Genomic DNA, 13346 nt, shown 5'->3' on the forward strand with positions numbered 1-13346 from the left:
CAAGGCAGATTATTTATTTAGTAGAGTAGGGAAGAATGAGAGCCTTTGAATCACATGTGCTGAAGTGCACATATTAGACACGATGTGATAGGGCACAGTGGTTGAAGGTTGTAGGACATCTGTTCTTGCAAAGATGTGCCAGGTGGGAGGGTGAGAGCAGATATGCAAGGTTGTCAGCTAGAAGGCTATTGTCCAAGCTTGAGAAGTTACTCCACTGCAAGTAGGGTAATTTCCTAGGACATGAGTGGCAGGGAGGGATGGGGGTCACATTTTTGGTCAATTTGATGAGAAGCAAAGTGCAAATATTTGCAGTTTGAGTGTGGTCAAAAGAGAAAAGTTGTTTGTTTTGGGCTAAGGTGGGCAAGAACATTTTGTAGATGGAGGTAGATGTTTATGGGAAAGAATTCAGAATTAGGGCTGTTTGCTGGGGAAGTAAAGGATGCACACCACTTATGTGTGCAGGAGAGGTCAGCTTGCTGTTTGGGAGAGAAAAGACAGGTGGGAAGGGAAATCTAGTTTACTGCAGTGCTCTGGACTGAAAAGAAAAGAAATGAGGGGTCCATTGTTGGTCCGTGTTGGCCAAGGATCGATGCAGCTAGGGGAGCTTCAAGGACATGAGGAGTTTAGAGATAGTTGAGAGTAATGACTGGGGGGTAGTTGAATGTTCTAGAAGAGACTTCTAAAGAAATTGCCAGGTTGCATTGACAATCTCTGAAAATATGATCTGACCTCTGGCTCCATGACTTTCCCCAGCAGGGTGTGGCCATCTGTCAGAAAGTGAGGCTCCTAGTAGGAGCCCTGTGCCTGTAAAATGAAGGAGAGGGAGAAAAAAAAAAAGGAGGAGGTCTGGATAGAATCAGCCCTACTGTGGTAGTTGGCTTTTCAGTCCTCTGACTGAAATACCTGACCAGAACAACTTGGAGGAAAGTTCAGAGGATTCAGTCCAGGGTTGGCTGGCACCAAGGCAGAAACATGGTGGCAGAAGGGTGTGGTGGAGGAAAGCTTCTCAGCTCATGGCAGCTGGAAAGGAGAAGGAGCAGGGGAAAAGAAAAACCCTTTGAGACATGCCCCCAGTGACTTACTTCCTTCAACTAGGTCCCATCTCCTTTTCAACTGTCAGTGGATTAATCCACAGATGAAGTGAGAGTTCTCACGATCCATTCATTGTCTAAAAGCCCCACCTCTGAATCTTGCTGCATCAAGGACCATGCTTTCAGCCCAGGAGCTTTCTGGTGACATCCAGATCTAAACTCTAGTACTCACCCACAGGGGAACCCAGACTGGGTGGAGAGGCCAGTGAAACCATAAAGAAGGGTGAGGGAAAGGCCTAGGAGACAAGCAGAGTCAGGACCAGAGGTCCCTGATAGGTCCAGGTGCAGCTGGAGAGAGATGGCTGTCATCAGGAGGGAATTCAGAAGTGGAGAGATAAAACTGGATGTTGGAATAATTCCCTGTAGGGAGTACAGACCTGACAGGCAAGCAGGAAGTCCGAGGAGAGAGCTTACCCCTGCTGATACCTGTAAAGTGGAGAAGAAGAGTCATGAAGTCAGCCAGAGCCTTGTGGAAACTGGGAGGGTGCATTGGCTTCTGCTCAAGAGCCTGTGTCAAGTGTCTACTGTTTTCCAGGGTCTGAGGGTTTGGCTGAAAGCAGAAGTCTAAATGCTGTCTGGCCAGCATGAATTCTGGAAAGCAGACACATTCAAGAGCAATTTGAACTTAGCACAGGAGTCCTGATGAAGGAATAACCTGTTGCCTCTGAATGCATCCCAACAAGAGGATAGGGCTCCAAGCTCAGTGTGTGGAATGAGGGCATTTTAGAAAGGGCATCTATAACTCTGCATCTTGAGAATAAGTATAAGGAGGCTCGTAGGGTGATAGGGAGAATCTTAGCCCAAAGGGACATGGTAACCCTGAGACAGATTACATAGGAGTCTGCAGGGTTCAGTAACTGATTGGGAATATTGAGACCCTTGGATTGTGGTGAGCATGGGAGCAACATGCCCCAGAAGAAAGTGAGGTCCCACTGTAGAGGACCTTAGCCATTTCAGGGAGGCTGGATTTAGGCAGGTTAAAAACTTGGATGCCTATAAGACAGGAAGGACAGATGAAGAGCTCAGAAGGAACCCTCAGGAGGAGTGGGCTGGGGACTGGAAAACCCATCTGGAACTGTCACTGTGACTGGCTCTAGCCTCATTCCTGTCACACCACATGGGCTATGCTGCTAGACAACCTTGGTAGACTCTTCAGAGTAACTAAGAGAATACTCCAAAGTTTCATTCACAAGACAACACAAAGTGAGCAGGACATACTTTGAAGGAATTGGAAACTGCAGACAGAGTGTCTTGACTTTGTGATTGGCCATGAGGAATCATGAGAAAGAATTTTAGGCAGGAGAGCTATCTTCTGATCTGGGTTTGGAGAAGGTGCTCTGGTTTCAGATTGGGACAAAGATACAGGAGAGATGGAGGGGAGATGGTGAAGTGTATGTGGATAGGATCAAAGTGGATGCAGAAAGCTCTGCTGGGGTCCCTCCAGAAACAATTCTTTTAATAATATGACAGTGGGAATCTTTAATCACAAAAATGCTGCCTACATTGTATTAATATTTTTAGAATGGTCTTTACTTATGATAGTAAAATGGTGAGCTAGAGAGCTATTTGTCACTGTGACCAAAATGCCTGACAAAAACAACTTAGAGGAGAAAAAAATTTATTTTGGCTCATGGATTCAGAGGTTTTGTCCATGGAGAGCCCACTTGCTCTGGGCCCAAGATAGGACAGAACATCATGGAAGAAGGGTGTGGTGGAAGAGTGCTACTCCATTCATGGTGGCCAGGAAGTAGAAAGAGAAAGGAGAAGGGACCACAGGAAAGATGAACCTTTTCAGGGCATGTCCCCAGTGATCCACCTCCTCCAGCCATTCCCCAGGTATGTTAGTGGTTTTGAATAATTAGTTCCCAACCGCAGGATGTCCCTGCAGTTTAAGGCTTTGAATAGTTATTATATTGAAAAAGTAAAAGAAATTGTTGAATGTCTCCATCATTCCATTCACTCATGTGTTTCTTTTATCCACCCCTTCATACCAGTACATCCATACACTTTCCTTAAATAACCACCCTACGTCAAGGTCAGTAAGAGATGAACAGATAATCTGAATGTCTTCTTATGCCTCAGTTAATTTCCTTCCTATTGCTTCATAAAGGACTGAACTCAAAAGAAGTCTATTCCTCCTTCTTAAACACTTGCATGAGCTTCTGACTGACCTTGTGAATAAACACAACCAGTATATAATTGCAATTTTTTGATTCATTGTATGTTTGAACCCATAGTTCCTGCAGTCTGTTTCTGAGTCCATTTCATTGCAACAGTTTTTAACATAGTGACATCAGTTGATGTGGAGTTTAGAACTCTGCAAAGGTCTCCAGAGGAAATCTCTTACAATAGAACTTGGGAAGTGGTGTCAAGAGAGGCAGACTTGTCTATCCTGGTAGGTCCAGTGCTTTGACAGGTGATGTAGATGTCTGGGGAAATGAGCTCTACCACATAACTGTGTTCCTCTGTTGCAACAACAGCAGTGATAAAACACCAGAAGCTATTTTTTAACAGGAATTTTTGGTCAAAATAACAGCACATACTCTATATTAATACTTTTAGAGTGAGCTTTGATTATAATGGTAAGATAAAGAATATTGTTTTTAATTCCTTGTCCATAAAAGTACTTCTCAATGACACTGAGGAAACAGCAAGTGATTTAAATTTGGGGCTGTTTCTTAGACACTTAGAGAAACTTCCTTTTGACATCCAGGGAATTCCACCAGACCAAAAAATGGCTCCCCACTGACTGAGGGGATGAGATCAAGACACGTTGTGACTATTGTCTTTTTTCTGATGCTGTGAAGGATTTTAGGGGATTGCCATAGTGGTTAACAAAGTCCTTTAGGAATTCCAAAACAACAAAGTTATTTTCCCAGAAACATTAATACAAGTGTAGGTAGCAATGGTGTTTTTTATTTCATTATTCCAGGCATGACACTTCTAATGACTGAATCAAATTGTTATCATATGTGCAATAACTGTTCTGTGATATACCTTTGTTCCATTCCATGTAAAAATAAAGGGATTTGTATCAGTTACTATCTACTGCATAACAAATCATCCCAAAACTTAGTGAGTTAAAACAACAAATATTTATTTAGCTTATGATTCTGAGTTAACAATTTGAGTTGGTCTTAGCTGATTCATTATTCTTCTGGTTCCACCCGGGTTCACTCATTTGTCTGGAGTTAGCTGGACTTACTGGGTATCTGTGTGTAAGAATGTTAATTGACTATTGGCTACAGTGACAGAAATGACTGGACCACATTTCTTTCATCATCCAGCAGGATAGTCCAGGCTTCATCATATGGCAGCCAATGTAAGGGTCCCTGTAGCAGCAAGAGAAGATGAGATCCACTGTCTAAATGATTTTCAAGTCTTTGACTTTGTCACACATATAGTTGTCAATATGGGAGGGATTACTTGAAATCATAATACTGTTTCCCTCTGTATTCATAGGAATGGGTTTCAGGACCTCTGGCAGATACTAAAACTTGTAGATACTCAAATCCCCTTTATAAAATGCTGTAGTATTTACATATAACCTATACACATCCTCCCATGTACTTTAAATCATCTCCAGATGAATTATAAAACCTAATATAAAGTAAATTCTGTGTAAAGAATTGTATTGTTTGGGGAATAATGACAAGAAGACAAATGTTTGTACTTCTGCAGTGCAGATGAAATTTTTCCCCAATATTTTCCATCCTTGGATAGTTGAATCAGCAGATGGGGGATGCACAGATCTGCAGGGCTGCCTGCAGAGGAATGTGGCAACAAATTGAGGATTAGCACTGCAACCACAGAGCAAGAAAGTGCAGACTCTTTGGCATACTTTTAAAAATCATGTAATTGAACAGAGTGACAATAGTCATATTGTGACTGAAATAAAAACATAGTAAATATTAATCTGGAGAGCTATTTCCTAGAAGGAAATTCTACTTTAGGGAAAAAAATGTGTTTTTTAAAGCCTCTGGAAATTCTATGGAAGACGGACATTGTTAACTGCTGAGTGCAGTTTTCAGACAGCCAATGCACTGGTTAAGAGCCAAGTCCTGATGGCTGGAGCTCTGTTAGCTGGACAGTCTGGCTCTTACCTGATCCTCACTCTACCAGAAGGGGATCATTCCTGGCACTGATGCATAATGTTCCTAGATACAGAGAGGTTTTGCTCACCTGACACACATTTCTGCAATACCATACGGAGCCTTCATTTGATTTTGTGGTTGTGATAGTAACATGAATGGGCTCTCTAACTACTTTCAAGGATGTTGATTGAAGGTCCTCACTAATGCAGCAGATGTTCTAGGATCTTTCCTTCCCTACCCTAAGATGAATGTGCTGTTAGTCACCAAGTAGAGCAGGTTGTGACTTGATACGAGATGGGGGATATCAAAGGGCTCCGTCTTACTTGACGGGCATCCTGCCTGGGTGCATTCAGAACACTCTGAGTGGTGATAATGTGGCCTGGCGTCACACACCCCAGGGAGTCCTCCCTGCTATGACTATTGCTTCATCCATTTCCCAGCCAGGAGGTAAAAACTGCAGCCTCTAACAAGACCAACAGTAAGAAATTGCTTCTTCTCTTCATACAAATAAAGCTCAAAGAGAGAAATTTCAAGGACAGATAATAAAGTAATCCTACAAAGTATACAATTATAGATTAAAGGATGAAATTAAGTCATTAGAGCCCCTAGCTGAAGAAAGCTTATAACCCTCACACTGTCAGAGATACTGACCAAATTTTGAAAGACACATTATTGTGCCCTTATGGTGACAGTGCACAGCTATTTGGATCCTTAAAGTACAGAGACTGTCATCATTTAAAACTTCACCCATGAAGGCTGAGACTTTTCTTTACTGAAGGAAGATAAGGGAAGGGAAACACAGATTTAGGAAGTACCTGCTCTGTGTCAGACACTTTATGTGCATTCTGCCATCTAGTCCTCACAACACTGGGGACAGGGGACACTATGGTTCCATGCTATTCATATGGAGGTGGAAGCTTGAGGTATTTCTAAGACCACATGATTAGCTTTGCTAGCAGCTCTTGGAGCTGAGACAAACCTACTGACTCAGGGCTTATCTCCTGGTGTTAATGATATTCTTACCACATTAGGGGGAAAATGTATATTATGGTGAACTCCCATTTCATCATTGTGCTGGAGTTCACAAGTAAAGCACAAAAATACAGATCTGGGTTGTCCATGCCACTTCTTCACTTCTGTGAATCCTCAGTTGGGGCCCTCTAAGGCCTTGGAGTAGGCCCTCTCATTTAAAGACTTGAAATATGTTGAGAACACAGAATTTTACAACTGCAATGTAGCCCATACATATGCTTCATTAATTATATGGAAAAAAGGGAAGAAGACTCAAAAAAATTTGAAGAAAATACAAAATCATGGATGAGAAAGAACAATAGCAAGTAGAAGAGTTAGACCCAGAAGAAGCAGAAAGAATTCAGGAAATGATTGATAACATTTAGAAAATTATTTTTCATAACCCTAGGGACATTTGAGGTGCTGATTTGAGTGGGGATGGGATTTTATTGTTAATGCCCTGACTAGACCTCAAATACAATGTTGAATAGAAATAGAATGAATAATTTGCCTTACTCTTGATCTTTTTTGGAGGAAAGTTTTCATGATTCAGGCTTTTATGATCAAGGATAATATTAACTATAGTTTTTGTAGATGCTCCTAATCATGTGTAGGAAGATTCCTTTTGTTACTACTTCGTTGAACAGTTTTTTTCCCCCCAATGGAAAGTTGGTGTTCAATGTGTCAGGTGCTTTTCGCTATTTCTGCTTAGGTTATCGTGTATGGTATTTATTTTCTTTATTTTTTGTCCTTTAATGCTATCGTGTATTGCATCAAACCATCCTTGCATTTGAGTATAAATTCTGCCAGGTTTGATTTTGTAGTTGCTGGGTTTGATATTCTAGTAATTTCGTTAAGATTTTTGATGTTTGTGTTTATGAGGGATATTAGTCTACAACTTTCTTGTGCTATCTTTTCTGACTCTAGTATCTGATAACATCAGCTCCTAGAATAAGTTAGAAACTATTCCCTCCATTTTCTTGAAAATTTTGTGTGGTATTGGTAATATTTCTTTTAAAATACTTTTTAAAACTCACCAGTGAAGCCATCTGGGTCTGGATTCTTCTTTGAGGAAAAATTTTCACTTTACTTTTCTGTTCCTTTATTGGTTTAAGTCTATTGTTTTAAAGAAAATGTAAATACTTTTTCTTTTTTCAGGACCCAGTTTTAATAATTTTTCATAATTCATGTCCATCTCATTTCAGTCATCTCATTTGTTGGCATGAAGTTGTTCATAATATTCCATCTAAATTATTTTACTCCTGTAGGATTGGTAATAATGTCTCCTCTTTCATGCATCATTTTGGTAATTTTCTACTTCTTCTTTAGTCAGTCTAGTTAACAGTTTATCAAGTTGGTTGATCTATTCAACTAGTTGACTTCTGGTCCAACTGACTTTTTTTCCTGGTTGTTTTTCTGTTTCCATTGGCTTAAATTTGTTCCTCTGTATATGATTTCTTTAGGTGAGAACTGGCAATATTTATTTGAGGTTTATTTCTTTCATAATACACGTGCTCAAAGCTACAGCTTTCTCTCAAACATTACTTTTTTTTATTGGTTGTTCAAAACATTACATAGTTCTTGATATATCATATTTCACACTTTGATTCAAGTGGGTTATGAACTCCCATTTTTACCCCGTATACAGATTGCAGAATCACATCAGTTACACTTCCACTGATTTACATATTGACATACTCATGTCTGTTGTATTCTGCTGCCTTTCCTATCCTCTACTATCCCCCCTCCCCTCCCCTCCCCTTTTCTCTCTCTACCCCCTCTACTGTAATTCATTTCTCCCCCTTGTATTATTTTTCCCTTTCCCCTCACTTCCTCTTGTATGTAATTTTGTATAACCCTGAGGGTCTCCTTCCATTTCCAAGCAATTTCCCTTCTCTCTCCCTTTCCCTCCCACCTCTCATCCCTGTTTAATGTTAGTCATCTTCTCATGCTCTTCTTCCCTACTCTGTTCTTAGTCACTCTCCTTATATCAAAGAAGACATTTGGCATTTGTTTTTTAGGGATTGGCTGGCTTCACTTAGCATAATCTGCTCTAATGCCATCCATTTCCCTCCAAATTCTATAATTTTGTCATTTTTTAATGCAGAGTAATACTCCATTGTGTATAAATGCCACTTTTTTTATCCATTCGTCTATTGAAGGGCATCTAGGTTGCTTTCACAGTCTTGCTATTGTGAATTGTGCTGCTATGAACATCGATGTAGCAGTGTCCCTGTAGCATGCTCTTTTTAGGTCTTTAGGGAATAGACCCAGAAGGGGAATAGCTGGGTCAAATGGTGGTTCCATTCCCAGCTTTCCAAGAAATCTCCATACTGCTTTCCAAATTGGCTGCACCAATTTGCAGTCCCACCAACAATGTACAAGTGTACCCTTTTCCCCACATCCTCGCCAGCACTTGTTGTTTGACTTCATAATGGCTGCCAATCTTACTGGAGTGAGATGGTCAAACATTGCTTTAACTGTCTCCTATACATTTGGATTTTTTAAATTTTAATTTAGTTCAAGATATTTTCTGTATCCAGAAAATATTATAACTTTTAATTTTACCACTGAATTATATATATTAATGTATTGTTAAACTTTTAAATATTTGGGGATTTTTCACATTGTTTCTATCATTTAGTCCTAACTCAATATCATTGTGGTTGAAGAACCTATCTCTCATAGTGACTGGGAATTGATATATGGACTTATATGTACTTTGTTCCGGAGACTGTGCCGTGTGCACTTTGGAGAGAATGAGTGTTTATCTGTTGTGTGATGTATTCTGTAAATATTTGTTAGGTCATTTGGTTAATTATGCTCTTCGTGCCTGTTATCCTGGCTGTCTATGAGCCTTGTTGTTCTAGTTGAAAAGGGAATATTGGAAATGTTCACTCACTTTTGTGGATTGTCTGTCTTTCTGTTGTGTCAGTTTTTTTTCATTCCAGCCTTCTTATGTGTTTGTATGATACACTTTTTTCTATCCTTTGACTTTTAACTTATATTTGTTTCTGAATTTAAAGTGTGTCTCTTGTGGAAAGCACATAATTTGAGCTTATTATTTTAATTCAGTCTTATAGTCTCTGTCTTTCGATAGGAATATTTAGTCCATTTGCATCAAATATGATTTTATATGATTGGAACTATGTATGCCATTTTCACTTTCGTTGTCTACATGTATCTTGATTTTTTTGTGATTGTTTCTGTTTCTTCTTATGCTTTTTTGCAGGTTAAATGTGTTTGTGGGTTTAAATATGTTTCAATTTCTCTGTTATTATGTAACTGTATTTTTAGTTATTTTCTTAGTACATTCTATAAAGATTTTGATAAGTAAGCATCTAACTCATTCAATTAACTTCATATTAAAATGCTAAATTTATTTTAGTAAAATGTTGAAACAATACTTTAATATAGTTCCATTTTCTTTCCCCATTTTGCTCATATTTTCATGCGTACATTACATGTTACAAAACCAACAATGTTATAATTATTAATGTATACCACTATGTCTTTTAAAGAAATATATCAGGAAGAGAAAAAAATATATATTCACATAACATTACATAGTTACCCTCACTATCTTTACTGATTCCAGTGTACTCTATCTTTTCCTATGGATTCAAGTTACCATCTGGTGTCATTTTCTTTCAGTCTAAAGACTTCTTTTACTGTCTCTTGTATAACAGATTTGCTAAGAACAAATTCTTTTAGTTTTTATTTACCTGAGAATGTCTGTATTTCACCCTTATTTTTGAGAGATAGTTTTGTTGCTGTAGAATTCTTGATTGTCAGATTTTTTTTTTCACTTTGAATGTCACTATGGCCTTATTGTTTCATATGAAAAGTTACACATAAACTGAATTAATATTTCTCTATTTAGAGAAGTTGTCCCCACCCCATCTTATAGCTATCAAGTTTTTTTTTTAACTTTCAGAAACTAATGTCTCTTTTGCATTTTTCCTAGTTGAGACTTTTTAAACTCCCTGAATCTGTAGATTAATTTGGAAGCTTTGGACCATTAGTTCTTCAACATTTTTCCTGCCTTTCCTCTCCTCTCTTTCTTAAAATCCCACTGTAAATATGTTGATGGACTTGATGTTGTCCCACAGATGTTTGAGGTTCTGTCATTTTCCTTTAACATTTTTTTTCTCCTCTGTTTTTCGGGTTGGATAATTGACTTATTTTTCAAGTGTGTGGTGGCAAATCTGCTGTTGAGCTTTTCTTGCAAGTTTTTATTTCAGAATGCACTTTAAATTTCATAATTTCCATCCAGTTACTTTTTTAATAGTTTCTGTCCTTCTATTTTTATATTGAATCATTGTCATCAGGTTTTCCTTTAATTCTTAAGAGAGCGTGTGTGTGCGCGCACAAGCGCTTGAATGCTTATTTGTGTGTGGTTAAAATCCAACTAGACATATTGAATATTATGTTGTCATGACTTGGGATCCGCTTTTCTTCTCTGAGGTCATGATCGCTATATGGTTCTTTCTTTCTTTCAAATTGCTATAGAGTTTTTTTGTTTTTACTTTGTATTTTTTTTAATGGCTCACCTGGGCTAAATCTATAGAATAATTCTCCTCTGTAGTGTTTAGCTACTGATGTCTCTCCACAGTTTTGTTTCATTTGTTTATTTAACTCTTATTTTTATTGTTCAGCCTGAGTTCCTTGGGTTTACCCTTGGATCTGTGCAGATTAGACATCAGTCAGTTAATTACTGGTTAGAAATTGAGCCCAGATTCTTCAAGTAGATTCAGCTTTCACCATCTGCCAACAGACCTGTGCGTGGTTGGGTGAATACATTCTAGACACAGACAATTCCCAATCTGCTTAGGTTTTACTGTCTACATGGCTCTCTCCTGCCTCATCTGAGCCAGAAGTTCAGCCTGGGATGAGAGCAAGATTACCATGCCCCTCTCTCACTACAGCTTGCTCATTTCTAGGAGCTCCTGGCTTATTCTCCAGTTTGCCATTTGATCCAACAAACCCTCTCCTTAAGCTGGAAGAACTTGAGAGCTTCTCCCATCTGTAGCTGGGCATGGGTTTTCCACCTTCTGGCTCCTAGTCACTTCAGCCCCTCCCAGCAGTGAAGTTCCGTTTTTATACAGCCAGCCAAAGCTTAGTAGAAATATTCCACGGACTAAGCTGGTGGGGGTCTTGGAGCTGCCCAAAGCAAGAACAGCCCAGACTCCTACAGTTCTTACTCAAAATTCCATTGCTTTTCATAAATAAACATCTTTAACATATTATTGACCAATGGTCAGTTTGAAAGCCATGACCTATTTTTGACAGTTTTGTCTAGTTGTTTAATAGGGTCAGATTTTACCTTCTTCCTGCTTTGCCATCTCAGAAGTCTTGCAGGACATTATCTGAAGTTCTGTCTATGCATTTCCCAGCATGCATCAGATATAGACAAAGAATGTGTTCAGATACCCACAGATGGCTTGAGGTTAGGTTAAGAATTTTAATCAAATTAATTATCTTTAAATGATATGACAAATAGTTGCTTATGGCATTAGAAAATTAAATTACTTATTCTTCTCCCTTGGGATAATCTATAAATAGAAAAATGTATTTAGATACTCTAGTTGCTTTTGGATCTATGTTGGATCACTCACACAAGGGAATCATTTTATATCCATGTGGTCACATCTTATCTCTGTTCCCCAAACTGCAGCAACCACTTTATTCTGTGATGAGGCATTTCATGGATAATTTTGACTCATCTAGCAGTTAAATTTGCTTTCATGAAATGAGTATTTGCCACACTTGAGGACATGCCAAATATTTACAGTTTCCAAAGAAAATTTTTAAAACGTTTGGTGAAATATATACATGATTGGAATAACTCTATGGTATCTAATGTTTTAATTTTCTGTACCAAGAAAAACTCACTTAAATGTGTAACTTAAGGCATGTTTCTCAAATAATAAAAGTCATTATCTTTACATTATCATCTTATATATTCTCATGCATGTCAAGAAAATTTATGTAGTTTCTAAAAATCATTTTATGAAAAGAAGAGAATGTTTCAGATGATAAATCCATCCTGCATAATAGTGCAAGTGGATCTTTCTTCATATTTCTCTGAAGTTCTTTTTGCTAAGCAAAGGTGTGGGCACATCAAACCAAATGTGTATGCTAAAGAAGACCTTTTGTAATTATTCATACTTGTACTATCAATACAAGCGGAGCGGATGTTTGGATTGTGGCCTCTGCCACTAGTCAAAATTATGGGGGGAGTCTGTGGCTGCCTCATAAAGAAAATTATTGCCAGAGAATTTGAATTTCTTATAAGACCATAATTAAGGTAATGAAATCTGGCTTTTCTATATTTACATGTTGCTATGAGCTGCATGCTTTTTAACATGGTAATTGTGGCAAATGTAGTTTGAATAACAATGAAAAGAAGGCCCACAACTGTGATAAATATCTTTCATACTCAGTTTTGAATAAATGCTAGTAGAATTTTTATTCTAAATGAAATTATAGTTTATTAAGTTTCCCCAAACTTAACTGAAATTCTCTCATCTCAAGTAATACTAATTTGAACAAAATCCAGTACAGATCAAAAGGATCCTTTGGAGTTCCCTGTAATGTAGATTTTCTCAATGGTTGATTAAAACATCTCTCTCCCTAGGCCTGCCAGTATCTGGAGCACTTTAGTAAGTCTCTAATATGTGCATAAAACATGCTTCTGGGTTGACTAGCTTTGAGACTTGGGAATACCAATTTGACCAATGATGATAAAAACATCCTCTCCTACTCATCATACCATATAATTACAAGAGGTAAAAAGTATTGATAAACCTTGGACTTAAAGTGGAAGAAGCAAATTCTTTCAATTCAAAATATCAGTGATGAAAATGTGTTGGTTTCAAAGGGTGACAAGAGACTAGTCTTCGTATTACAATACAATTCAGATCTTTACTAATCACACTGCTGAAGAACAATGACAGAATACATCATTAAAATCCAACAATGAGCCAAACTTTTGTTTGTCAGTGCTGGGGAATGAAACCAAGGAACTTGTGTGTGTTTGGCAAGTACACTATCACTGATCTAGACTTTCAGCCTTTAGCTTTTCTTTTAGCCAACCTTTTTCTTCTTCCTCTTCTTTTTTCCTGCAGTAAACCATTTCACAATATCT

The 13346-nt window shown here is 38.2% G+C and overlaps 1 protein-coding gene across 1 annotated transcript in view; it reads left to right on the forward strand.

The window, feature by feature from the left end:
* The window catches only part of SYNDIG1 (synapse differentiation inducing 1), a 193682-nt gene that overhangs the window by 74364 nt on the left and 105972 nt on the right, over nt 1–13346 (forward strand). The gene's annotated exons all lie outside the window — the stretch shown is intronic.

This window comes from Spermophilus citellus, assembly GCF_964194105.1.
Source record: "Spermophilus citellus genome assembly, chromosome: 4".
In the NCBI taxonomy this organism is placed as follows: Eukaryota; Metazoa; Chordata; class Mammalia; order Rodentia; family Sciuridae; genus Spermophilus; species Spermophilus citellus.